Consider the following 23440-nt stretch of genomic DNA (forward strand, 5'->3'; position numbering starts at 1 on the left):
ATTGTCCCTATCCCTAAGTTTTTTTGGATGCAGATTGCTCTCACACGAGTGTTTTTTTGATTTGGAAAAGAAAGAAATGAGGATGGAGAATCAAAACTTTAAGGCTAAAAAATATACTCACACATATATACACCAACTGTATAGACACACATATAAATATTTATGGTGTATACATTAGGCTATAAGACCTGGAGACTGTTATTACACATGCTGCCACTAGGTTTATTTTCTTTTCTTTAAAAAAAAACAAAAAAAAAAACTGTCGCTGTCAGGAGTGGGATTCGAACCCACGCCTCCACGTGGTGACTGCAGACGCTGAACACGCTCCCTGGTGCACAACAGCTTGCACCTCCAGGGACCAGTACTGCTGCTGTCAAGGAGTGGGATTTGAACCCACGCCTCCACATGTGGTGACTGCAGACGCTTAACACGCTCCCTGGTGCACAACAGCTTGCACCTCCAGGGACCAGTACTGCTGCTGTCAGGAGTGGGATTCGAACCCACGCCTCCACGGGAGACTGCAACCTGAACACAGTGCCTTAGACCACTAGGCCATCCTGACTGCTGACATTGACATGCTCCCTGGTGACACAAGAGTTTGCACCACCAGGGACTTCAGTACAGATCTGCTGTCCAAATCAGACATTGGGGCCCCTGGTGGGACTTCTGGCAAAGCCAGAGGGGACATTGGGATGTCATTTGAAAGCTAATTACCAGACTGAGGTGAGGGAGCAGTTCTTGGGGCTGTGTGGTGCTCTGTTGGGCATTTGTGCACCCTCAAGCCTGCACCACAAGGACCACTTTTATCCATGGACAGCCAGGCTCTGACCCCCTGAATTCAAATTCCATTTGGAGCAGGGGGACAAGTGATGTTGCTGTATGTAGGTGGCCTCCTGGATGATGTTCCTGCCAAGCTTGATTTGCCTGACCCCTTCTGCAGAGTAGTTAAGGGGATTGAGAACCCCCAAGACTGCCCCAGACTGAAAATGTCTTTTCAAATCTGCTGTCCAAATCAGACATTGGGGCCTCTGGTAAAGCCAGAGGGGACATTGGGATGTCATTTGAAAGCTAATTACCAGCTTCTTTTTCATTACTTTAGTTCTGCAGACAGATGGTAAACGCCATTGTCTGTAAAGACCCCGTTACACACTGCGATATCGCTAGCAATATTTTTGAACCCCTCTCCATAATCTTTGAAAATTCTTGGAGAACAGGAGAAGTGCCAGAAGACTGGAGAAGAGCAAATGTTGTTCCTATCTTCAAAAAGGGGAAGGTGGACCCAGGCAACTATAGGCCGGTGAGTCTGACTTCTATACCAGGAAAGATCTTTGAACAAATTATTAAACAACATGTATGTCAATACCTGGATAAGAATGAAGTGATTAAACAGAGTCAGCATGGGTTTCTAACTAATAAGTCATGTCAGACTAACTTAATTTCCTTCTATGACGGTATCACTGATTGGGTGGATCAAGGAAATGCTGTAGATATAGTATATCTTGACTTCAGCAAAGCATTTGACAAAGTCTCTCATACAATCCTTATTGAAAAAATGACTAAGTATGGAATGGACAAGGCAACTGTTAGGTGGATTCATAACTGGCTTAGTGATCGGACCCAAAGAGTGGTCGTAAATGGCTGCACATCCAGTTGGAAGAATGTCTCAAGTGGGGTACCACAGGGCTCTGTCCTGGGCCCTGTATTGTTCAACATCTTTATCAACGATTTAGATGAAGGAATTGAGGGTAAACTGATTAAATTTGCTGATGACACAAAGCTAGGAGGGATAGCTAATACTAGAGAAGAGAGAGAGAGGATTCAAAAAGATTTAAATAAACTGGAGAAGTGGGCAGCAACTAACAGAATGGTTTTTAACAGGGAGAAATGCAAAGTACTACATCTGGGCAATAAAAATGAAAAAAGCATATATAGAATGGGAGGAATAGGGCTAAGTGACAGCACATGTGAAAAAGACTTGGGTATACTAATAGATCACAGACTGAATATGAGTCAACAGTGTGATGCAGCAGCAAAAAAGGCAAATGCAATTCTAGGATGTATTAACAGAAGCATACAGTCTAGATCACGTGAAGTCATTATTTCCCTCTACTCCTCTTTGGTCAGACCTCATCTGGAATATTGTGTCCAGTTTTGGGCACCACATTTTAAAAAAGACATCAACAAACTGGAGCAAGTTCAGAAAAGAGCGACCAGAATGGTGACCGGTCTGCAAACCCTGTCTTATGAGGAAAGGTTGCAGGATTTGGGAATGTTTAGTTTGCAAAAGAGAAGACTGAGAGGAGACTTAATAGCTGTCTACAAATATCTAAAGGGCTGTCACATTGTAGAAGGATCAACTTTATTCTCATTTGCACAAGGAAAGACTAGAAGCAATGGGATGAAACTGAATGGGAAGAGACACAGATTAGATATTAGAAAAAACTTTTTGACAGTTAGAGTGATCAATGAGTGGAACAGGCTGCCACGAGAAGTGGTGAGTTCTCCTTCAATGGAAGTCTTCAAACAGAGGCTGGACAGACATCTGACTGGGATGATTTAGCGAATCCTGCTTTGAGCAGGGGGTTGGACCAGATGGCCCAGGAGGTCCCTTCCAACTCTACGATTCTATGATTCTATATTGCTGTAAAGTCACCGATTTTGTGACGTTGCAGCGATATTGCTAGCGATATCCCTGCATGTGATACTTACCTCCGACCGGCTCCCCCGCTGGTTATCACTGATCGCGCGAGAAGCTCCTGGTCCATTCCTCGTCGGCCACTTCCTGCTGGGCTTCCTGTGGCGCCCAGGGCGGGAGGACGCAGGATCGCCGCGTCTGACAGGTAAGTAGCGATCCCCGTCCCCAGCAATGTCGCTGGTGAGATCTGCCTGTGTAGCAGCTCACTAGCGACCACCTAGCGATGCACCAGCGATCCTGACCGCGTCATATCGCTAGTCGGGATCGCTGGTGCATCGCTAGGTGTAACGGTACCCTAAGTGTTACAATGAGTCACTTCTAACTGGCTAGATAGAAAAGTTGCAGACTCTGTAATCTCAGGATAAATTACCGTATTTTTCGGACTATAAGATGCAACGGACCATAAGAACACCCCAATTTTCAGTAGGAAAATAGGGGGAAAAAAAATAATGTGTCAAATGGGGGTCCGTCTTACAGTCCGAATTCAGCTTACCTGGGAAGGGATCTGGCACAGGTGAAGTAGTCACAGGGGTCATTCAGTGGTCCAGGCTCGTGCGGTGGCGGCTCTGTGCTAGGGGAGGTTGGTTGCGCTGGGGGAGAGGCAGCTGCGCTGAGGCAGGGGCAGCAGCAGCGCTGGGGCAGGGGCAGCAGCAGCGCTGAGGCAGGGGCAGCAGCAGCGCTGAGGCAGGGGCAGCAGCAGCGCTGAGGCAGGGGCAGCAGCAGCGCTGAGGCAGGGGCAGCAGCAGCGCTGAGGCAGGGGCAGCAGCAGCGCTGAGGCAGGGGCAGCAGCAGCGCTGAGGCAGGGGCAGCAGCAGCGCTGAGGCAGGGGCAGCAGCAGCGCTGGGGCAGGGGCAGCTGTGCTGGGGCAGGTGGGCTCTGTGGTGGTGGCAGCGGGCGGCGCTCTGCGGTGCGGTGGTGGCAGCGGGCTGTGCTCCGGTACAGGGACGGCGGCTCCGCCGCGATTTCTTCGCAGCCCGGAGGCCCCCGCACTTCCCTTGCTGGCCGCCGCCATGTTGCAGTGGCCTCCGGGAGCATGGACGCCGGAAAGAATCTGCCGCAGACCTCAAAATTTGAAATCTCATTTTCAAAAGTGAGAGCCGGCTAATGGTGCCAAAAATGAGAGCAATAGCTTTAACAACCGGTTCCACCGAACCGGGGAGAACCCGCTGAATCCCACCCCTGGCTGCGCCCCGAGGGCTCATAGTGCTGCGCTGTGTGGAGTGGGATTCGAACCCACGCCTCCACGTGGTGACTGCAGACGCTGAACACGCTCCCTGGTGCACAACAGCTTGCACCTCCAGGGACCAGTACTGCTGCTGTCAGGAGTGGGATTCGAACCCACGCCTCTACGGGAGACTGCCCCGAGAGCTCATAGTGCTGCGCTGTGTGGTGCGGGGTGGGCAGGGTCAGCGCTGCGCCCCCAGGGCTCATAGTGCTCCGCTGTGTGGTGCGGGGTGGGTGGGGTCAGCGCTGCGCCCCCAGGGCTTATAGCGCTGCGCTGTGTGGTGCGGCGTGGGCGGGGTCAGCGCTGCACCCCCAGGGCTCATAGTGCTCCGCTGTGTGGTGCGGGGTCATCTCCCATCTCCTCCCTGGCTCTGTGCTGCTGTGTAAGATCGCTTAGTGGTGGGGGAGGGGCGGCAGTGACTGGCCGGTGGGCAGGGTCACTGTGCTATGGGAACCAAGATCCGGCCTGCATAGAAGGTGGAAGAGGGAGGAGTCGTGTGACACGCCGAGCTGCCTGTGACTCATCCCCTGGCTCGGGGGGCGGAGTCAGCGCCGTGCAGCACACAAACAGTCTCTCCCTGGCTTGCAGTACAGTGAGGCTGGGGGATGGGCGGCCGGGCTCTGTGTCACGTGGCTCCGAGCCCACCCCCTGCTTTCTCGGTCTAACTGCAGCAACAATGACGTCACCTGAGCGCCAGATTTGAACCTTGGAGCTGCCGGCCGGTAACTGTATGCCTGTATGGGGTCAGCTGTGGGGGGAGGCAGGGGGTCCGTGCAGAGTGTATGGGGTCAGCTGTGGGGGGCACTGCGGGTAGACAGGGGGTCCCTGCAGAGTGTATGGGGTCAGCTGTGGGGGGACACCGCGGGTAGACAGGGGGTCCCTGCAGAGTGTATGGGGTCAGCTGTGGGGGGCACTACGGGGGAGACAGGGGGTCCCTGCAGAGTGTATGGGGTCAGCTGTGGGGGGCACTGCGTGGGAGACAGGGGGTCCCTGCAGAGTGTTTGGGGTCAGCTGTGGGGGGCACTGCGTGGGAGACAGGTGGTCCCTGCAGGGGGAGGTGAGGACAGTGTATGGGCACAGCTGTGGGGGGCATGGCGGGGTACAGGCGTTCCCTGTGGGGTAGGGGAGGGTTAGGGGGGCTGTGTTGTCACTCTGCTGTGAACACTAATTATGAATGCAATATTTCCCTTATTATTGTTTTTTTATTTCTCTGTCTCTCAGTAGGTAACACTTGGGGCAGTCGCCCGCTCTCTGTGTGTCTGCTGGCAATATACGCTCGTAGAAAAAGGGGTTAATGTACCAGTACAATTCATAGGACTTAATTTTTATTCTATGTCAAAATTCAATAATTTCCTTTTCCCTTTTTTTTCCAATAGGTAACAAGGCATCGTGGACACTAAACTGGCTCAAGAACTGGAGGGACAAGGACACCAAGTTTGCCTAATGGACGACATCGCTATGGAGGAACACAGCTCTCCGGCCACCATCATCATGTGGAGCAGCTAAGCCTCTTCATCCTCGGTTTGGGTAAGTGACAATCCATGTATGTATGGTCTAAGGAGCGGTCATGGCACATGTACATACATGTATGTGTAAACATGTATATACAGTCAGCTGTCATGGCACTCGGGAAGTCACACCAGGGGGCTGTGTGGCCCTGTAGGCCTCTACACCACCACACAGCCTCCCGCAACCCGCTCTACAGCACCACACAGCCTCCCGCAGCCCCGTCTACACCACCACACTTCCTCCTCCAGCCTCTGTCTCCCCCCTCCAGTCCCTGACGCCCCCCCCTCCAGCCTCCTTCCTAATTTAGAGCTTTTGGTTTTTTTTATCAGCATAAATTGTCATTTAAGAAACGATTGTCCATTCAAGAGGAAATTTGTGTTGGCAGATTATCCTAGGAAAGTGTGTTAGATGATAATAATCGTGCTGCCCATCTCACCCGACGAGCAAGCAGCACCAGGGTGGATAAAAATCTTGAATTTTTTAAAAAAATCAAAAAAATCAGATTTTTTTGATTTAAATCATTTGATTGCAGTTTTCATAATGTGATTTCAAACGGCAAACAAGTCCTTGGATATCCTTTTGACAGTATTTGCACTTTGCTCTTGCACCTTTCTTTCCAAGATCTGCTGCTGGCATCTCAACAAAATGAACCCAAATAGGGTCTCTCTTACGACCTGCTGCCATGGCTCACACAGATCACTTATGAAGTTTGATTGTTACTACAGCCTGAGCCAAGCACTGCTGATGTTACTACAGCCTGAGCCAAGTACTGCTGACTATCCAACAAGTTTGGGCATGTCAACTGAATGCAGGGAAAAAGAAACTAAACCAAAACTGAAACCAAGCTAGAAGTGTGGAATTAAAGGGGCAGTATGAACAAAATGTGGAGGCTATTAATAGTTTATACAATTAAGACATGCTGCTTTTAAACACCTACCTATTGCCATATAGTAAAACAAAAAAGATTTTTACTTACTTTGGGGTCCCCCCCTCACCCTGGCGTTAGATCGTTGCCCCTACTTTCGTCCGTGTAACTATGGGCGCACATGCACACTGCTCTCACTTCTCATTTTAAACGTGATTTATATTAAAAAAAAACCTTTTGATTTAAATCAGTGATTTAAATCATGATTAAAATCATGATTTAAATCGATCCGATTTAAATAGAAAAAAATCTTTTGATTTAAATCGTGATTTAAATCATGATTTAAATCGGCGTGATTTAAATCAATCCACCCTGAGCAGCACCCTTGTTCGTTGGGTGAATTGACCTTTTAAGGGACCCCAACGTACTCACTAAATTGTCCCTATCCCTAAGTTTTTTTGGATGCAGATTGCTCTCACACGAGTGTTTTTTTGATTTGGAAAAGAAAGAAATGAGGATGGAGAATCAAAACTTTAAGGCTAAAAAATATACTCACACATATATACACCAACTGTATAGACACACATATAAATATTTATGGTGTATACATTAGGCTATAAGACCTGGAGACTGTTATTACACATGCTGCCACTAGGTTTATTTTCTTTTCTTTAAAAAAAAACAAAAAAAAAAAACTGTCGCTGTCAGGAGTGGGATTCGAACCCACGCCTCCACGTGGTGACTGCAGACGCTGAACACGCTCCCTGGTGCACAACAGCTTGCACCTCCAGGGACCAGTACTGCTGCTGTCAAGGAGTGGGATTTGAACCCACGCCTCCACATGTGGTGACTGCAGACGGTTAACACGCTCCCTGGTGCGCAACAGCTTGCACCTCCAGGGACCAGTACTGCTGCTGTCAGGAGTGGGATTCGAACCCACGCCTCCACGGGAGACTGTTATTACACATGCTGCCACTAGGTTTATTTTCTTTTCTTTAAAAAAAAACAAAAAAAAAAAAACTGTCGCTGTCAGGAGTGGGATTCGAACCCACGCCTCCACGTGGTGACTGCAGACGCTGAACACGCTCCCTGGTGCACAACAGCTTGCACCTCCAGGGACCAGTACTGCTGCTGTCAAGGAGTGGGATTTGAACCCACGCCTCCACATGTGGTGACTGCAGACGCTTAACACGCTCCCTGGTGCACAACAGCTTGCACCTCCAGGGACCAGTACTGCTGCTGTCAGGAGTGGGATTCGAACCCACGCCTCCACGGGAGACTGCAACCTGAACACAGTGCCTTAGACCACTAGGCCATCCTGACTGCTGACATTGACATGCTCCCTGGTGACACAAGAGTTTGCACCACCAGGGACTTCAGTACAGATCTGCTGTCCACATCAGACATTGGGGCCCCTGGTGGGACTTCTGGCAAAGCCAGAGGGGACATTGGGATGTCATTTGAAAGCTAATTACCAGACTGAGGTGAGGGAGCAGTTCTTGGGGCTGTGTGGTGCTCTGTTGGGCATTTGTGCACCCTCAAGCCTGCACCACAAGGACCACTTTTATCCATGGACAGCCAGGCTCTGACCCCCTGAATTCAAATTCCATTTGAATTCAAATACAACACAAAAAACACAAAAAGTTGTGCATACAACTTATACCACAATGAACAGATTACTAATAAAACAATCCACCAGGAGTTAACAGTGGACATGTGGAGCTTTCATGTAGCCTCACTGTGCCCAGTAACATTGGCTGGTCACCCTACATGAGAAAAAATTGTAATATTCCAATATTCTAAACTCTGTCCCTGTCTAATTTCTTTGTAACAAGACATCAGATGATCGTAGATAAAGGCATTTTATTCAACTTTTCACAAAGTTAACAGAGAGGTTGTAAAAACATCAAGAGACATTTTTTGGCTTAAAAAAAAAAAAAAAATGTAAACTGATGAATCAGCTGGTAAGTGTTTTTGGATGTACAGTGGTCAGATGGATTTGAGAAGGACGTTCTCTCGGCAGACGGGTGCCTGTTATACCCTATAGAATATATTCAGTGTACACGTCCTGGTGTGAAAAGAACCTAATATATATAGTTTTTTTTTTTACTCCAAAAACAGAAAAAAAAACAGAGTGAAGGCAATCAGTTTCCACCAGACACAAACAAACCTAAGTTTGCTTCGGCCAGAAATCACTCGAAATAAAAGGGTTTCCAGGACCTTCAGGCCCCTGAAGCTTAAAACTAGCGAAGAGACTGGGGGGGGTGAAAACTAAATTATATATATATATATATATATATATATATATACACCACCTGCCCAGACTGGACTGATGACGACCCGACCAGAACCCATGTGAGGCCTAGTCGGCCCCGGTAACTGAAAAGGCCACTACTGTTATGCTTTTAATCCTTTCCCAGTCATATAAAAGAATTTTAAAAGAAATGGCCGGAGAGTTGCTATATGGCGCAAGTTCCCCCCCCAAAAAAAGTTTCTAACACATTCAGTTACAAATGTGTAATTTTCCTACATCTGAGGGGGAAAAGGCCACCATGGAGGTGTGTGTAAGAAGGTATGGCCGCTCCCAGGGTCCTCCATCACATACAGAGGCCTAGAGACATCACCGGCCTCACACGGCCCGAACTACGCGCACAGACTGAAGAAGAAGGGGCTCCGCCATTACCGGAGGAGATTGTGCGCCTCCATGCTGCGGTTCTGGAGCACACCACGGCCACACGTAGCGGGGGGGACGGCATTATGGTATCAGGCCGCCGAGATCTCCCCCTCACGAAAACCTCCTGACTCGGCGGAGACACGGTGAGGAGGACCGCAGCCGCTGCTACAGATGGCGGCACTTCCGCCTGTGCTCCGCCACCACAGGAACTAAAATGGCGGCCGGGCGGGGAAGTGACGTGTGGTGAGGAGACGTGGGAGGCCGGACTGAGTCATGGAGGAGGCGACGGTGGTGTCGTAATGTTTGCTGTGGAGAGCGCAGCAGAGGAGCGGAGCTGTCAGCGGGGAAGAGCGCGGCACAACACAAAGCCCGGAGGAGGGAGCGGCGACACCCCGCAGAGGACAGAAGGGAGACGGTGTGTGGGGGGAGAGAGTGGGGGGAGCAGAGGCTGAGCATGGGGGGGGAGCAGAGGCTGAGCATGGGGGGGGGGGGGGAGCAGAGGCTGAGCATGGGGGGGGGGAGCAGAGGCTGAGCATGGGGGGGGGGAGCAGAGGCTGAGCATGGGGGGGGAGCAGAGGCTGAGCATGGGGGGAGAGCAGAGGCTGAGCATGGGGGGGGGAGCAGAGGCTGAGCATGGGGGGGGAGCAGAGGCTGAGCATGGGGGGGGGGAGCAGAGGCTGAGCATGGGGGGGAGCAGAGGCTGAGCATGGGGGGGGAGCAGAGGCTGAGCATGGGGGGAGAGCAGAGGCTGAGCATGGGGGGGGGGGGGGGCAGAGGCTGAGCATGGGGGGGGGGAGCAGAGGCTGAGCATGGGGGGAGAGCAGAGGCTGAGCATGGGGGGGGAGCAGAGGCTGAGCATGGGGGGGGAGCAGAGGCTGAGCATGGGGGGGAGAGCAGAGGCTGAGCATGGGGGGGGGAGCAGAGGCTGAGCATGGGGGGGGAGCAGAGGCTGAGCATGGGGGGGGGGAGCAGAGGCTGAGCATGGGGGGGGGGGAGCAGAGGCTGAGCATGGGGGGGGGGGGAGCAGAGGCTGAGCATGGGGGGGGGGGGGGAGCAGAGGCTGAGCATGGGGGGGGGGGCAGAGGCTGAGCATGGGGGGGGGGGGAGGCAGAGGCTGAGCATGGGGGGGGGGGAGCAGAGGCTGAGCATGGGGGGGGGGGAGCAGAGGCTGAGCATGGGGGGGGAAGAGGCTGAGCATGGGGGGGGGGGGAGGCAGAGGCTGAGCATGGGGGGGGGGGGGGCGGCAGAGGCTGAGCATGGGGGGGGGGGAGCAGAGGCTGAGCATGGGGGGGGAAGAGGCTGAGCATGGGGGGGGGGGGGCGGGGCAGAGGCTGAGCATGGGGGGGGGCAGAGGCTGAGCATGGGGGGGGGCAGAGGCTGAGCATGGGGGGGGGGGGCGGGGCAGAGGCTGAGCATGGGGGGGGGCAGAGGCTGAGCATGGGGGGGGGCAGAGGCTGAGCATGGGGGGGGGGGGGGGGCCAGAGGCTGAGCATGGGGGGGGGGGCGGGGCAGAGGCTGAGCATGGGGGGGGGGGGGGCCAGAGGCTGAGCATGGGGGGGGGGGGGGGCAGAGGCTGAGCATGGGGGGGGGGGGGGGCGGGGCAGAGGCTGAGCATGGGGGGGGGGGGCGGCAGAGGCTGAGCATGGGGGGGGGGGGGGCAGAGGCTGAGCATGGGGGGGGGGAGGGCAGAGGCTGAGCATGGGGGGGGGAGCAGAGGCTGAGCATGGGGGGGGGGGGGGCAGAGGCTGAGCATGGGGGGGTGGGGGGGGGCAGAGGCTGAGCATGGGGGGGTGGGGGGGGGCAGAGGCTGAGCATGGGGGGGGGGGGGAGCAGAGGCTGAGCATGGGGGGGGGGGGAGCAGAGGCTGAGCATGGGGGGGGAGCAGAGGCTGAGCATGGAGGGGAGCAGAGGCTGAGCATGGGGGGGAGCAGAGGCTGAGCATGGGGAGGAGCAGAGGCTGAGCATGGGGGGGGGAGCAGATGACAGAAGGGAGACGGTGTGTGGAGAGAGAGTGTGGGGGGAGCAGAGGCTGAGCATGGAGGGGGGAGCAGAGGCTGAGCATGGGGGAGGAGCAGAGGCTGAGCATGGGGGGGGGAGCAGAGGCTGAGCATGGGGGGGAGCAGAGGCTGAGCATGGGGAGGAGCAGAGGCTGAGCATGGGGAGGAGCAGAGGCTGAGCATGGGGGGGGAGCAGAGGCTGAGCATGGGGGAGCAGAGGCTGAGCATGGGGGGGGGAGCAGAGGCTGAGCATGGGGGGGGGAGCAGAGGCTGAGCATGGGGGGGAACAGAGGCTGAGCATGGGGGGGAACAGAGGCTGAGCATGGAGGGGGAGCAGAGGCTGAGCATGGGGGGGGAGCAGAGGCTGAGCATGGGGGGGAACAGAGGCTGAGCATGGAGGGGGAGCAGAGGCTGAGCATGGAGGGGGAGCAGAGGCTGAGCATGGGGGGGGAGCAGAGGCTGAGCATGGAGGGGGAGCAGAGGCTGAGCATGGAGGGGGAGCAGAGGCTGAGCATGGAGGGGGAGCAGAGGCTGAGCATGGAGGGGGAGCAGAGGCTGAGCATGGGGGGGAGCAGAGGCTGAGCATGGGGGGGAGCAGAGGACAGAAGGGAGACGGTGTGTGGAGAGAGAGTGTGGGGGGAGCAGAGGCTGAGCATGGAGGGGGGAGCAGAGGCTGAGCATAGGGAGGGGAGCAGAGGCTGAGCATGGGGGGGAGCAGAGGCTGAGCATGGGGGGGAGCAGAGGCTGAGCATGGGGGGGAGCAGAGGCTGAGCATGGGGGGGAGCAGAGGCTGAGCATGGGGAGGAGCAGAGGCTGAGCATGGGGAGGAGCAGAGGCTGAGCATGGGGAGGAGCAGAGGCTGAGCATTGGGGGGGGAGCAGAGGCTGAGCATGGGGAGGAGCAGAGGCTGAGCATGGGGAGGGGAGCAGAGGCTGAGCATGGGGGGGGAGCAGAGGCTGAGCATGGGGGGGAGCAGAGGCTGAGCATGGGGGGGGGAGCAGAGGCTGAGCATGGGGGGGGAGCAGAGGCTGAGCATGGGGGGGGAGCAGAGGCTGAGCATGGGGGGGGAGCAGAGGCTGAGCATGGGGGGGGAGCAGAGGCTGAGCATGGGGGGGGAGCAGAGGCTGAGCATGGGGGGGGAGCAGAGGCTGAGCATGGGGGGGAGCAGAGGCTGAGCATGGGGGGGGGGAGCAGAGGCTGAGCATGGGGGGGGGAGCAGAGGCTGAGCATGGGGGGGGGAGCAGAGGCTGAGCATGGGGGGGGGAGCAGAGGCTGAGCATGGGGGGGGGAGCAGAGGCTGAGCATGGGGGGGGAGCAGAGGCTGAGCATGGGGGGGGGAGCAGAGGACAGAAGGGAGACGGTGTGTGGAGGGAGAGAGAGTGGGGGGAGCAGAGGCTGAGCATGGGGGGGAGCAGAGGCTGAGCATGGGGGGGGAGCAGAGGCTGAGCATGGAGGGGGAGCAGAGGCTGAGCAATGGAGGGGGAGCAGAGGCTGAGCAATGGGGGGGGAGCAGAGGCTGAGCATGGGGGGGAGCAGAGGCTGAGCATGGGGGGGAGCAGAGGCTGAGCATGGAGGGGAGCAGAGGCTGAGCATGGAGGGGAGCAGAGGCTGAGCATGGAGGGGGAGCAGAGGCTGAGCATGGAGGGGGAGCAGAGGCTGAGCATGGAGGGGGGAGCAGAGGCTGAGCATGGAGGGGGGAGCAGAGGCTGAGCATGGGGGGGGAGCAGAGGCTGAGCATGGGGGGGGAGCAGAGGCTGAGCATGGGGGGGGAGCAGAGGCTGAGCATGGGGGGGAGCAGAGGCTGAGCATGGGGGGGGAGCAGAGGCTGAGCATGGGGGGGGAGCAGAGGCTGAGCATGGGGGGGAGCAGAGGCTGAGCATGGGAGGGGGAGCAGAGGCTGAGCATGGAGGGGAGCAGAGGCTGAGCATGGAGGGGAGCAGAGGCTGAGCATGGGGGGGAGCAGAGGCTGAGCATGGGGAGGAGCAGTGGCTGAGCATGGGGGGGGAGCAGATGACAGAAGGGAGACGGTGTGTGGAGAGAGAGTGTGGGGGGAGCAGAGGCTGAGCATGGGGGAGGAGCAGAGGCTGAGCATGGGGGGGGGAGCAGAGGCTGAGCATGGGGGGGAGCAGAGGCTGAGCATGGGGAGGAGCAGAGGCTGAGCATGGGGGGGGAGCAGAGGCTGAGCATGGGGGAGCAGAGGCTGAGCATGGGGGAGCAGAGGCTGAGCATGGGGGGGGGAGCAGAGGCTGAGCATGGGGGGGGGAGCAGAGGCTGAGCATGGGGGGGAACAGAGGCTGAGCATGGGGGGGAGCAGAGGCTGAGCATGGAGGGGGAGCAGAGGCTGAGCATGGGGGGGGAGCAGAGGCTGAGCATGGGGGGGAACAGAGGCTGAGCATGGAGGGGGAGCAGAGGCTGAGCATGGGGGGGGAGCAGAGGCTGAGCATGGAGGGGGAGCAGAGGCTGAGCATGGAGGGGGAGCAGAGGCTGAGCATGGGGGGGGAGCAGAGGCTGAGCATGGAGGGGGAGCAGAGGCTGAGCATGGAGGGGGAGCAGAGGCTGAGCATGGAGGGGGAGCAGAGGCTGAGCATGGAGGGGGAGCAGAGGCTGAGCATGGAGGGGGAGCAGAGGCTGAGCATGGAGGGGGAGCAGAGGCTGAGCATGGAGGGGGAGCAGAGGCTGAGCATGGAGGGGGAGCAGAGGCTGAGCATGGGGGGGAGCAGAGGACAGAAGGGAGACGGTGTGTGGAGAGAGAGTGTGGGGGGAGCAGAGGCTGAGCATGGAGGGGGGAGCAGAGGCTGAGCATAGGGAGGGGAGCAGAGGCTGAGCATGGGGGGGAGCAGAGGCTGAGCATGGGGGGGAGCAGAGGCTGAGCATGGGGGGGAGCAGAGGCTGAGCATGGGGGGGAGCAGAGGCTGAGCATGGGGGGGAGCAGAGGCTGAGCATGGGGAGGAGCAGAGGCTGAGCATGGGGAGGAGCAGAGGCTGAGCATGGGGGGAGCAGAGGCTGAGCATGGGGAGGAGCAGAGGCTGAGCATGGGGAGGGGAGCAGAGGCTGAGCATGGGGAGGGGAGCAGAGGCTGAGCATGGGGGGGGAGCAGAGGCTGAGCATGGGGGGGGAGCAGAGGCTGAGCATGGGGGGGGAGCAGAGGCTGAGCATGGGGGGGGAGCAGAGGCTGAGCATGGGGGGGAGCAGAGGCTGAGCATGGGGGGGAGCAGAGGCTGAGCATGGGGAGGAGCAGAGGCTGAGCATGGGGAGGAGCAGAGGCTGAGCATGGGGGGGGAGCAGAGGCTGAGCATGGGGGGAGCAGAGGCTGAGCATGGGGAGGAGCAGAGGCTGAGCATGGGGGGGAGCAGAGGCTGAGCATGGGGAGGGGAGCAGAGGCTGAGCATGGGGGGGGAGCAGAGGCTGAGCATGGGGGGGGAGCAGAGGCTGAGCATGGGGGGGGAGCAGAGGCTGAGCATGGGGGGGGGGAGCAGAGGCTGAGCATGGAGGCTGAGCATGGGGGGGGAGCAGAGGCTGAGCATGGGGGGGGAGCAGAGGCTGAGCATGGGGGGGGAGCAGAGGCTGAGCATGGGGGGGGAGCAGAGGCTGAGCATGGGGGGGGAGCAGAGGCTGAGCATGGGGGGGGGGAGCAGAGGCTGAGCATGGGGGGGGGGAGCAGAGGCTGAGCATGGGAGGGAGCAGAGGCTGAGCATGGGGGGGGGAGCAGAGGCTGAGCATGGGGGGGGGAGCAGAGGCTGAGCATGGGGGGGGGGAGCAGAGGCTGAGCATGGGGGGGGGGAGCAGAGGCTGAGCATGGGGGGGGGGAGCAGAGGCTGAGCATGGGGGGGGAGCAGAGGCTGAGCATGGGGGGGGGAGCAGAGGCTGAGCATGGGGGGGGAGCAGAGGCTGAGCATGGGGGGGGAGCAGAGGCTGAGCATGGGGGGGGGGGGAGCAGAGGCTGAGCATGGGAGGGAGCAGAGGCTGAGCATGGGGGGAGCAGAGGCTGAGCATGGGAGGGAGCAGAGGCTGAGCATGGGGGGGGAGCAGAGGCTGAGCATGGGGGGGGGGAGCAGAGGCTGAGCATGGGGGGGGGGAGCAGAGGCTGAGCATGGGGGGGAGCAGAGGCTGAGCATGGGGGGGGGAGCAGAGGCTGAGCATGGGGGGGAGCAGAGGCTGAGCATGGGGGGGGAGCAGAGGCTGAGCATGGGGGGGGGGAGCAGAGGCTGAGCATGGGGGGGGAGCAGAGGCTGAGCATGGGGGGGGGAGCAGAGGCTGAGCATGGGGGGGGGAGCAGAGGCTGAGCATGGGGGGGGAGCAGAGGCTGAGCATGGGGGGGGAGCAGAGGCTGAGCATGGGGGGGGAGCAGAGGCTGAGCATGGGGGGGGGGAGCAGAGGCTGAGCATGGGGGGGAGCAGAGGCTGAGCATGGGGGGGGGAGCAGAGGCTGAGCATGGGGGGGGAGCAGAGGCTGAGCATGGGGGGGGGAGCAGAGGCTGAGCATGGGGGGGGAGCAGAGGCTGAGCATGGGGGGGAGCAGAGGCTGAGCATGGGGGGGGGAGCAGAGGCTGAGCATGGGGGGGAGCAGAGGCTGAGCATGGGGGGGGGAGCAGAGGCTGAGCATGGGGGGGGGAGCAGAGGCTGAGCATGGGGGGGGGAGCAGAGGCTGAGCATGGGGGGGGAGCAGAGGCTGAGCATGGGGGGGGAGCAGAGGCTGAGCATGGGGGGAGCAGAGGCTGAGCATGGGGGGGGGGAGCAGAGGCTGAGCATGGGGGGGGAGCAGAGGCTGAGCATGGGGGGGGGGGGGGAGCAGAGGCTGAGCATGGGGGGGAGCAGAGGCTGAGCATGGGAAGGAGCAGAGGCTGAGCATGGGGGGGAGCAGAGGCTGAGCATGGGGGGGAGCAGAGGCTGAGCATGGGGGGGGAGCAGAGGCTGAGCATGGGGGGGGGAACAGAGGCTGAGCATGGGGGGGAGCAGAGGCTGAGCATGGGGGGGGAGCAGAGGCTGAGCATGGGAGGGAGCAGAGGCTGAGCATGGGGGGGAGCAGAGGCTGAGCATGGGGGGGAGCAGAGGCTGAGCATGGGGGGGGAGCAGAGGCTGAGCATGGGGGGGGAGCAGAGGCTGAGCATGGGAAGGGAGCAGAGGCTGAGCATGGGGGGGAGCAGAGGCTGAGCATGGGGGGGGGAGCAGAGGCTGAGCATGGGGGGGAGCAGAGGCTGAGCATGGGGGGGGAGCAGAGGCTGAGCATGGGGGGGAGCAGAGGCTGAGCATGGGAAGGGAGCAGAGGCTGAGCATGGGGGGGGGAGCAGAGGCTGAGCATGGGGGGGGGAGCAGAGGCTGAGCATGGGGGGGGAGCAGAGGCTGAGCATGGGGGGGGGAGCAGAGGACAGAAGGGAGACGGTGTGTGGAGGGAGAGAGAGTGGGGGGAGCAGAGGCTGAGCATGGGGGGGAGCAGAGGCTGAGCATGGGGGGGGGAGCAGAGGCTGAGCATGGAGGGGGAGCAGAGGCTGAGCAATGGAGGGGGAGCAGAGGCTGAGCAATGGGGGGGGAGCAGAGGCTGAGCATGGGGGGGAGAAGAGGCTGAGCATGGGGGGGAGCAGAGGCTGAGCATGGAGGGGAGCAGAGGCTGAGCATGGAGGGGAGCAGAGGCTGAGCATGGAGGGGGAGCAGAGGCTGAGCATGGAGGGGGAGCAGAGGCTGAGCATGGAGGGGGGAGCAGAGGCTGAGCATGGAGGGGGGAGCAGAGGCTGAGCATGGAGGGGGGAGCAGAGGCTGAGCATGGGGGGGGAGCAGAGGCTGAGCATGGGGGGGGAGCAGAGGCTGAGCATGGGGGGGGAGCAGAGGCTGAGCATGGGGGGGGAGCAGAGGCTGAGCATGGGGGGGGAGCAGAGGCTGAGCATGGGGGGGGAGCAGAGGCTGAGCATGGGGGGGAGCAGAGGCTGAGCATGGGAGGGGGAGCAGAGGCTGAGCATGGAGGGGAGCAGAGGCTGAGCATGGAGGGGAGCAGAGGCTGAGCATGGGGGGGAGCAGAGGCTGAGCATGGGGAGGAGCAGAGGCTGAGCATGGGGGGGGAGCAGATGACAGAAGGGAGACGGTGTGTGGAGAGAGAGTGTGGGGGGAGCAGAGGCTGAGCATGGAGGGGGGAGCAGAGGCTGAGCATGGGGGAGGAGCAGAGGCTGAGCATGGGGGGGGAGCAGAGGCTGAGCATGGGGGGGAGCAGAGGCTGAGCATGGGGAGGAGCAGAGGCTGAGCATGGGGAGGAGCAGAGGCTGAGCATGGGGGGGGAGCAGAGGCTGAGCATGGGGGAGCAGAGGCTGAGCATGGGGGGGGGAGCAGAGGCTGAGCATGGGGGGGGGGAGCAGAGGCTGAGCATGGGGGGGAACAGAGGCTGAGCATGGGGGGGAACAGAGGCTGAGCATGGAGGGGGAGCAGAGGCTGAGCATGGGGGGGGAGCAGAGGCTGAGCATGGGGGGAACAGAGGCTGAGCATGGAGGGGGAGCAGAGGCTGAGCATGGGGGGGGAGCAGAGGCTGAGCATGGAGGGGGAGCAGAGGCTGAGCATGGGGGGGGAGCAGAGGCTGAGCATGGAGGGGGAGCAGAGGCTGAGCATGGAGGGGGAGCAGAGGCTGAGCATGGAGGGGGAGCAGAGGCTGAGCATGGAGGGGGAGCAGAGGCTGAGCATGGAGGGGGAGCAGAGGCTGAGCATGGGGGGGAGCAGAGGCTGAGCATGGGGGGGAGCAGAGGACAGAAGGGAGACGGTGTGTGGAGAGAGAGTGTGGGGGGAGCAGAGGCTGAGCATGGAGAGGGGAGCAGAGGCTGAGCATAGGGAGGGGAGCAGAGGCTGAGCATGGGGGGGAGCAGAGGCTGAGCATGAGGGGGAGCAGAGGCTGAGCATGGGGGGGAGCAGAGGCTGAGCATGGGGGGGAGCAGAGGCTGAGCATGGGGGGGAGCAGAGGCTGAGCATGGGGGGGAGCAGAGGCTGAGCATGGGGAGGAGCAGAGGCTGAGCATTGGGGGGGGAGCAGAGGCTGAGCATGGGGAGGAGCAGAGGCTGAGCATGGGGAGGGGAGCAGAGGCTGAGCATGGGGGGGGAGCAGAGGCTGAGCATGGGGGGGAGCAGAGGCTGAGCATGGGGGGGGGAGCAGAGGCTGAGCAAGGGGGGGGAGCAGAGGCTGAGCATGGGGGGGGAGCAGAGGCTGAGCATGGGGGGGGAGCAGAGGCTGAGCATGGGGGGGGAGCAGAGGCTGAGCATGGGGGGGGAGCAGAGGCTGAGCATGGGGGGGGGAGCAGAGGCTGAGCATGGGGGGGGGAGCAGAGGCTGAGCATGGGGGGGAGCAGAGGCTGAGCATGGGGGGGGGAGCAGAGGCTGAGCATGGGGGGGGGAGCAGAGGCTGAGCATGGGGGGGGGAGCAGAGGCTGAGCATGGGGGGGGAGCAGAGGCTGAGCATGGGGGGGGGAGCAGAGGACAGAAGGGAGACGGTGTGTGGAGGGAGAGAGAGTGGGGGGAGCAGAGGCTGAGCATGGGGGGGAGCAGAGGCTGAGCATGGGGGGGGAGCAGAGGCTGAGCATGGAGGGGGAGCAGAGGCTGAGCAATGGAGGGGGAGCAGAGGCTGAGCAATGGGGGGGGAGCAGAGGCTGAGCATGGGGGGGAGCAGAGGCTGAGCATGGGGGGGAGCAGAGGCTGAGCATGGAGGGGAGCAGAGGCTGAGCATGGAGGGGAGCAGAGGCTGAGCATGGAGGGGGAGCAGAGGCTGAGCATGGAGGGGGAGCAGAGGCTGAGCATGGAGGGGGGAGCAGAGGCTGAGCATGGAGGGGGGAGCAGAGGCTGAGCATGGAGGGGGGAGCAGAGGCTGAGCATGGGGGGGGAGCAGAGGCTGAGCATGGGGGGGGAGCAGAGGCTGAGCATGGGGGGGGAGCAGAGGCTGAGCATGGGGGGGGAGCAGAGGCTGAGCATGGGGGGGGAGCAGAGGCTGAGCATGGGGGGGGAGCAGAGGCTGAGCATGGGGGGGAGCAGAGGCTGAGCATGGGAGGGGGAGCAGAGGCTGAGCATGGAGGGGAGCAGAGGCTGAGCATGGAGGGGAGCAGAGGCTGAGCATGGGGGGGAGCAGAGGCTGAGCATGGGGAGGAGCAGTGGCTGAGCATGGGGGGGGAGCAGATGACAGAAGGGAGACGGTGTGTGGAGAGAGAGTGTGGGGGGAGCAGAGGCTGAGCATGGGGGAGGAGCAGAGGCTGAGCATGGGGGGGGAGCAGAGGCTGAGCATGGGGGGGAGCAGAGGCTGAGCATGGGGAGGAGCAGAGGCTGAGCATGGGGAGGAGCAGAGGCTGAGCATGGGGGGGGAGCAGAGGCTGAGCATGGGGGAGCAGAGGCTGAGCATGGGGGGGGGAGCAGAGGCTGAGCATGGGGGGGGGAGCAGAGGCTGAGCATGGGGGGGAACAGAGGCTGAGCATGGGGGGGAACAGAGGCTGAGCATGGGGGGGGAGCAGAGGCTGAGCATGGGGGGGAACAGAGGCTGAGCATGGAGGGGGAGCAGAGGCTGAGCATGGGGGGGGAGCAGAGGCTGAGCATGGAGGGGGAGCAGAGGCTGAGCATGGGGGGGGAGCAGAGGCTGAGCATGGAGGGGGAGCAGAGGCTGAGCATGGAGGGGGAGCAGAGGCTGAGCATGGAGGGGGAGCAGAGGCTGAGCATGGAGGGGGAGCAGAGGCTGAGCATGGAGGGGGAGCAGAGGCTGAGCATGGAGGGGGAGCAGAGGCTGAGCATGGGGGGGAGCAGAGGACAGAAGGGAGACGGTGTGTGGAGAGAGAGTGTGGGGGGAGCAGAGGCTGAGCATGGAGGGGGGAGCAGAGGCTGAGCATAGGGAGGGGAGCAGAGGCTGAGCATGGGGGGGAGCAGAGGCTGAGCATGGGGGGGAGCAGAGGCTGAGCATGGGGGGGAGCAGAGGCTGAGCATGGGGGGGAGCAGAGGCTGAGCATGGGGGGGAGCAGAGGCTGAGCATGGGGGGGAGCAGAGGCTGAGCATGGGGAGGAGCAGAGGCTGAGCATGGGGAGGAGCAGAGGCTGAGCATGGGGGGAGCAGAGGCTGAGCATGGGGAGGAGCAGAGGCTGAGCATGGGGGGGAGCAGAGGCTGAGCATGGGGAGGGGAGCAGAGGCTGAGCATGGGGGGGGAGCAGAGGCTGAGCATGGGGGGGAAGCAGAGGCTGAGCATGGGGGGGGAGCAGAGGCTGAGCATGGGGGGGAGCAGAGGCTGAGCATGGGGGGGAGCAGAGGCTGAGCATGGGGAGGAGCAGAGGCTGAGCATGGGGAGGAGCAGAGGCTGAGCATGGGGGGGGAGCAGATGCTGAGCATGGGGGGAGCAGAGGCTGAGCATGGGGAGGAGCAGAGGCTGAGCATGGGGGGGAGCAGAGGCTGAGCATGGGGAGGGGAGCAGAGGCTGAGCATGGGGGGGGAGCAGAGGCTGAGCATGGGGGGGGAGCAGAGGCTGAGCATGGGGGGGGAGCAGAGGCTGAGCATGGGGGGGGAGCAGAGGCTGAGCATGGGGGGGGGGAGCAGAGGCTGAGCATGGGGGGGGAGCAGAGGCTGAGCATGGGGGGGGAGCAGAGGCTGAGCATGGGGGGGGAGCAGAGGCTGAGCATGGGGGGGGAGCAGAGGCTGAGCATGGGGGGGGAGCAGAGGCTGAGCATGGAGGGGAGCAGAGGCTGAGCATGGGAGGGGAGCAGAGGCTGAGCATGGGGGGGGAGCAGAGGCTGAGCAGGGGGGGGAGCAGAGGCTGAGCATGGGGGGGGAGCAGAGGCTGAGCATGGGGGGGGGAGCAGAGGACAGAAGGGAGACGGTGTGTGGAGGGAGAGAGAGTGGGGGGAGCAGAGGCTGAGCATGGGGGGGAGCAGAGGCTGAGCATGGGGGGGGAGCAGAGGCTGAGCATGGAGGGGGAGCAGAGGCTGAGCAATGGAGGGGGAGCAGAGGCTGAGCAATGGGGGGGGAGCAGAGGCTGAGCATGGGGGGGAGCAGAGGCTGAGCATGGGGGGGAGCAGAGGCTGAGCATGGAGGGGAGCAGAGGCTGAGCATGGAGGGGAGCAGAGGCTGAGCATGGAGGGGGAGCAGAGGCTGAGCATGGAGGGGGAGCAGAGGCTGAGCATGGAGGGGGGAGCAGAGGCTGAGCATGGAGGGGGGAGCAGAGGCTGAGCATGGGGGGGGAGCAGAGGCTGAGCATGGGGGGGGAGCAGAGGCTGAGCATGGGGGGGGAGCAGAGGCTGAGCATGGGGGGGGAGCAGAGGCTGAGCATGGGGGGGGAGCAGAGGCTGAGCATGGGGGGGAGCAGAGGCTGAGCATGGGAGGGGGAGCAGAGGCTGAGCATGGAGGGGAGCAGAGGCTGAGCATGGAGGGGAGCAGAGGCTGAGCATGGGGGGGAGCAGAGGCTGAGCATGGGGAGGAGCAGTGGCTGAGCATGGGGGGGGAGCAGATGACAGAAGGGAGACGGTGTGTGGAGAGAGAGTGTGGGGGGAGCAGAGGCTGAGCATGGGGGAGGAGCAGAGGCTGAGCATGGGGGGGGGAGCAGAGGCTGAGCATGGGGGGGAGCAGAGGCTGAGCATGGGGAGGAGCAGAGGCTGAGCATGGGGAGGAGCAGAGGCTGAGCATGGGGGGGGAGCAGAGGCTGAGCATGGGGGAGCAGAGGCTGAGCATGGGGGGGGGAGCAGAGGCTGAGCATGGGGGGGGGGAGCAGAGGCTGAGCATGGGGGGGAACAGAGGCTGAGCATGGGGGGGAACAGAGGCTGAGCATGGGGGGGGAGCAGAGGCTGAGCATGGGGGGGAACAGAGGCTGAGCATGGAGGGGGAGCAGAGGCTGAGCATGGGGGGGGAGCAGAGGCTGAGCATGGAGGGGGAGCAGAGGCTGAGCATGGGGGGGGAGCAGAGGCTGAGCATGGAGGGGGAGCAGAGGCTGAGCATGGAGGGGGAGCAGAGGCTGAGCATGGAGGGGGAGCAGAGGCTGAGCATGGAGGGGGAGCAGAGGCTGAGCATGGAGGGGGAGCAGAGGCTGAGCATGGAGGGGGAGCAGAGGCTGAGCATGGGGGGGAGCAGAGGACAGAAGGGAGACGGTGTGTGGAGAGAGAGTGTGGGGGGAGCAGAGGCTGAGCATGGAGAGGGGAGCAGAGGCTGAGCATGGGGGGGAGCAGAGGCTGAGCATGGGGGGGAGCAGAGGCTGAGCATGGGGGGGAGCAGAGGCTGAGCATGGGGGGGAGCAGAGGCTGAGCATGGGGGGGAGCAGAGGCTGAGCATGGGGGGGAGCAGAGGCTGAGCATGGGGAGGAGCAGAGGCTGAGCATGGGGAGGAGCAGAGGCTGAGCATGGGGGGAGCAGAGGCTGAGCATGGGGAGGAGCAGAGGCTGAGCATGGGGGGGAGCAGAGGCTGAGCATGGGGAGGGGAGCAGAGGCTGAGCATGGGGGGGGAGCAGAGGCTGAGCATGGGGGGGGAGCAGAGGCTGAGCATGGGGGGGGAGCAGAGGCTGAGCATGGGGGGGAGCAGAGGCTGAGCATGGGGAGGAGCAGAGGCTGAGCATGGGGAGGAGCAGAGGCTGAGCATGGGGGGGGAGCAGAGGCTGAGCATGGGGGGAGCAGAGGCTGAGCATGGGGAGGAGCAGAGGCTGAGCATGGGGGGGAGCAGAGGCTGAGCATGGGGAGGGGAGCAGAGGCTGAGCATGGGGGGGGAGCAGAGGCTGAGCATGGGGGGGGAGCAGAGGCTGAGCATGGGGGGGGAGCAGAGGCTGAGCATGGGGGGGGAGCAGAGGCTGAGCATGGGGGGGGGGAGCAGAGGCTGAGCATGGGGGGGGAGCAGAGGCTGAGCATGGGGGGGGGGAGCAGAGGCTGAGCATGGGGGGGGAGCAGAGGCTGAGCATGGGGGGGGAGCAGAGGCTGAGCATGGGGGGGGAGCAGAGGCTGAGCATGGGGGGGAGCAGAGGCTGAGCATGGGGGGGGAGCAGAGGCTGAGCATGGGGGGGGAGCAGAGGCTGAGCATGGGGGGGGAGCAGAGGCTGAGCATGGAGGGGAGCAGAGGCTGAGCATGGGAGGGGAGCAGAGGCTGAGCATGGGGGGGGAGCAGAGGCTGAGCAGGGGGGGGAGCAGAGGCTGAGCATGGGGGGGGAGCAGAGGCTGAGCATGGAGGGAAGCAGAGGCTGAGCATGGGGGGGGAGCAGAGGCTGAGCATGGAGGGGAGCAGAGGCTGACCATGGGGGGGGAGCAGAGGCTGAGCATGGAGGGGAGCAGAGGCTGAGCATGGGGGGGGAGCAGAGGCTGAGCATGGGGGGGGAGCAGAGGCTGAGCATGGGGGGGGAGCAGAGGCTGAGCATGGGGGGGGAGCAGAGGCTGAGCATGGGGGGGGAGCAGAGGCTGAGCATGGGGGGGGAGCAGTGGCTGAGCATGGGGGGGAGCAGAGGCTGAGCATGGGGGGGAGCAGAGGCTGAGCATGGGGGGAGCAGAGGATGGTGCTTGGGGGGCGGAGCCGGAGCTGGAG

The 23440-nt window shown here is 61.3% G+C and overlaps 1 protein-coding gene and 2 non-coding genes across 3 annotated transcripts in view; 1 reads left to right on the top strand and 2 right to left on the bottom strand.

Moving 5' to 3' along the window:
- Window positions 1-479: 479 nt before the first annotated feature.
- Window positions 480-562, bottom strand: TRNAL-CAG (transfer RNA leucine (anticodon CAG)). Its single transcript has one exon. It is a non-coding gene; the product is annotated as a tRNA-Leu (tRNA).
- A 6972-nt stretch (window positions 563-7534) lies between these two features.
- On the bottom strand, window positions 7535-7617 carry TRNAL-CAG (transfer RNA leucine (anticodon CAG)). The gene has a single exon. It is a non-coding gene; the product is annotated as a tRNA-Leu (tRNA).
- An 803-nt stretch (window positions 7618-8420) lies between these two features.
- LOC141075498 (microtubule-associated serine/threonine-protein kinase 3-like) overlaps window positions 8421-23440 on the top strand; it is a 147575-nt gene continuing 132555 nt past the window's right edge. The window contains exon 1 of the mRNA XM_073562586.1: window positions 8421-9383. The gene's annotated coding sequence lies outside the window, so the exon portion shown is untranslated. The remainder of the gene's footprint in view (window positions 9384-23440) is intronic.

Source organism: Dendrobates tinctorius, unplaced genomic scaffold (assembly GCF_039654945.1).
Source record: "Dendrobates tinctorius isolate UK_male_01 unplaced genomic scaffold, ASM3965494v1 ptg000358l, whole genome shotgun sequence".
Taxonomy (NCBI): Eukaryota; Metazoa; Chordata; class Amphibia; order Anura; family Dendrobatidae; genus Dendrobates; species Dendrobates tinctorius.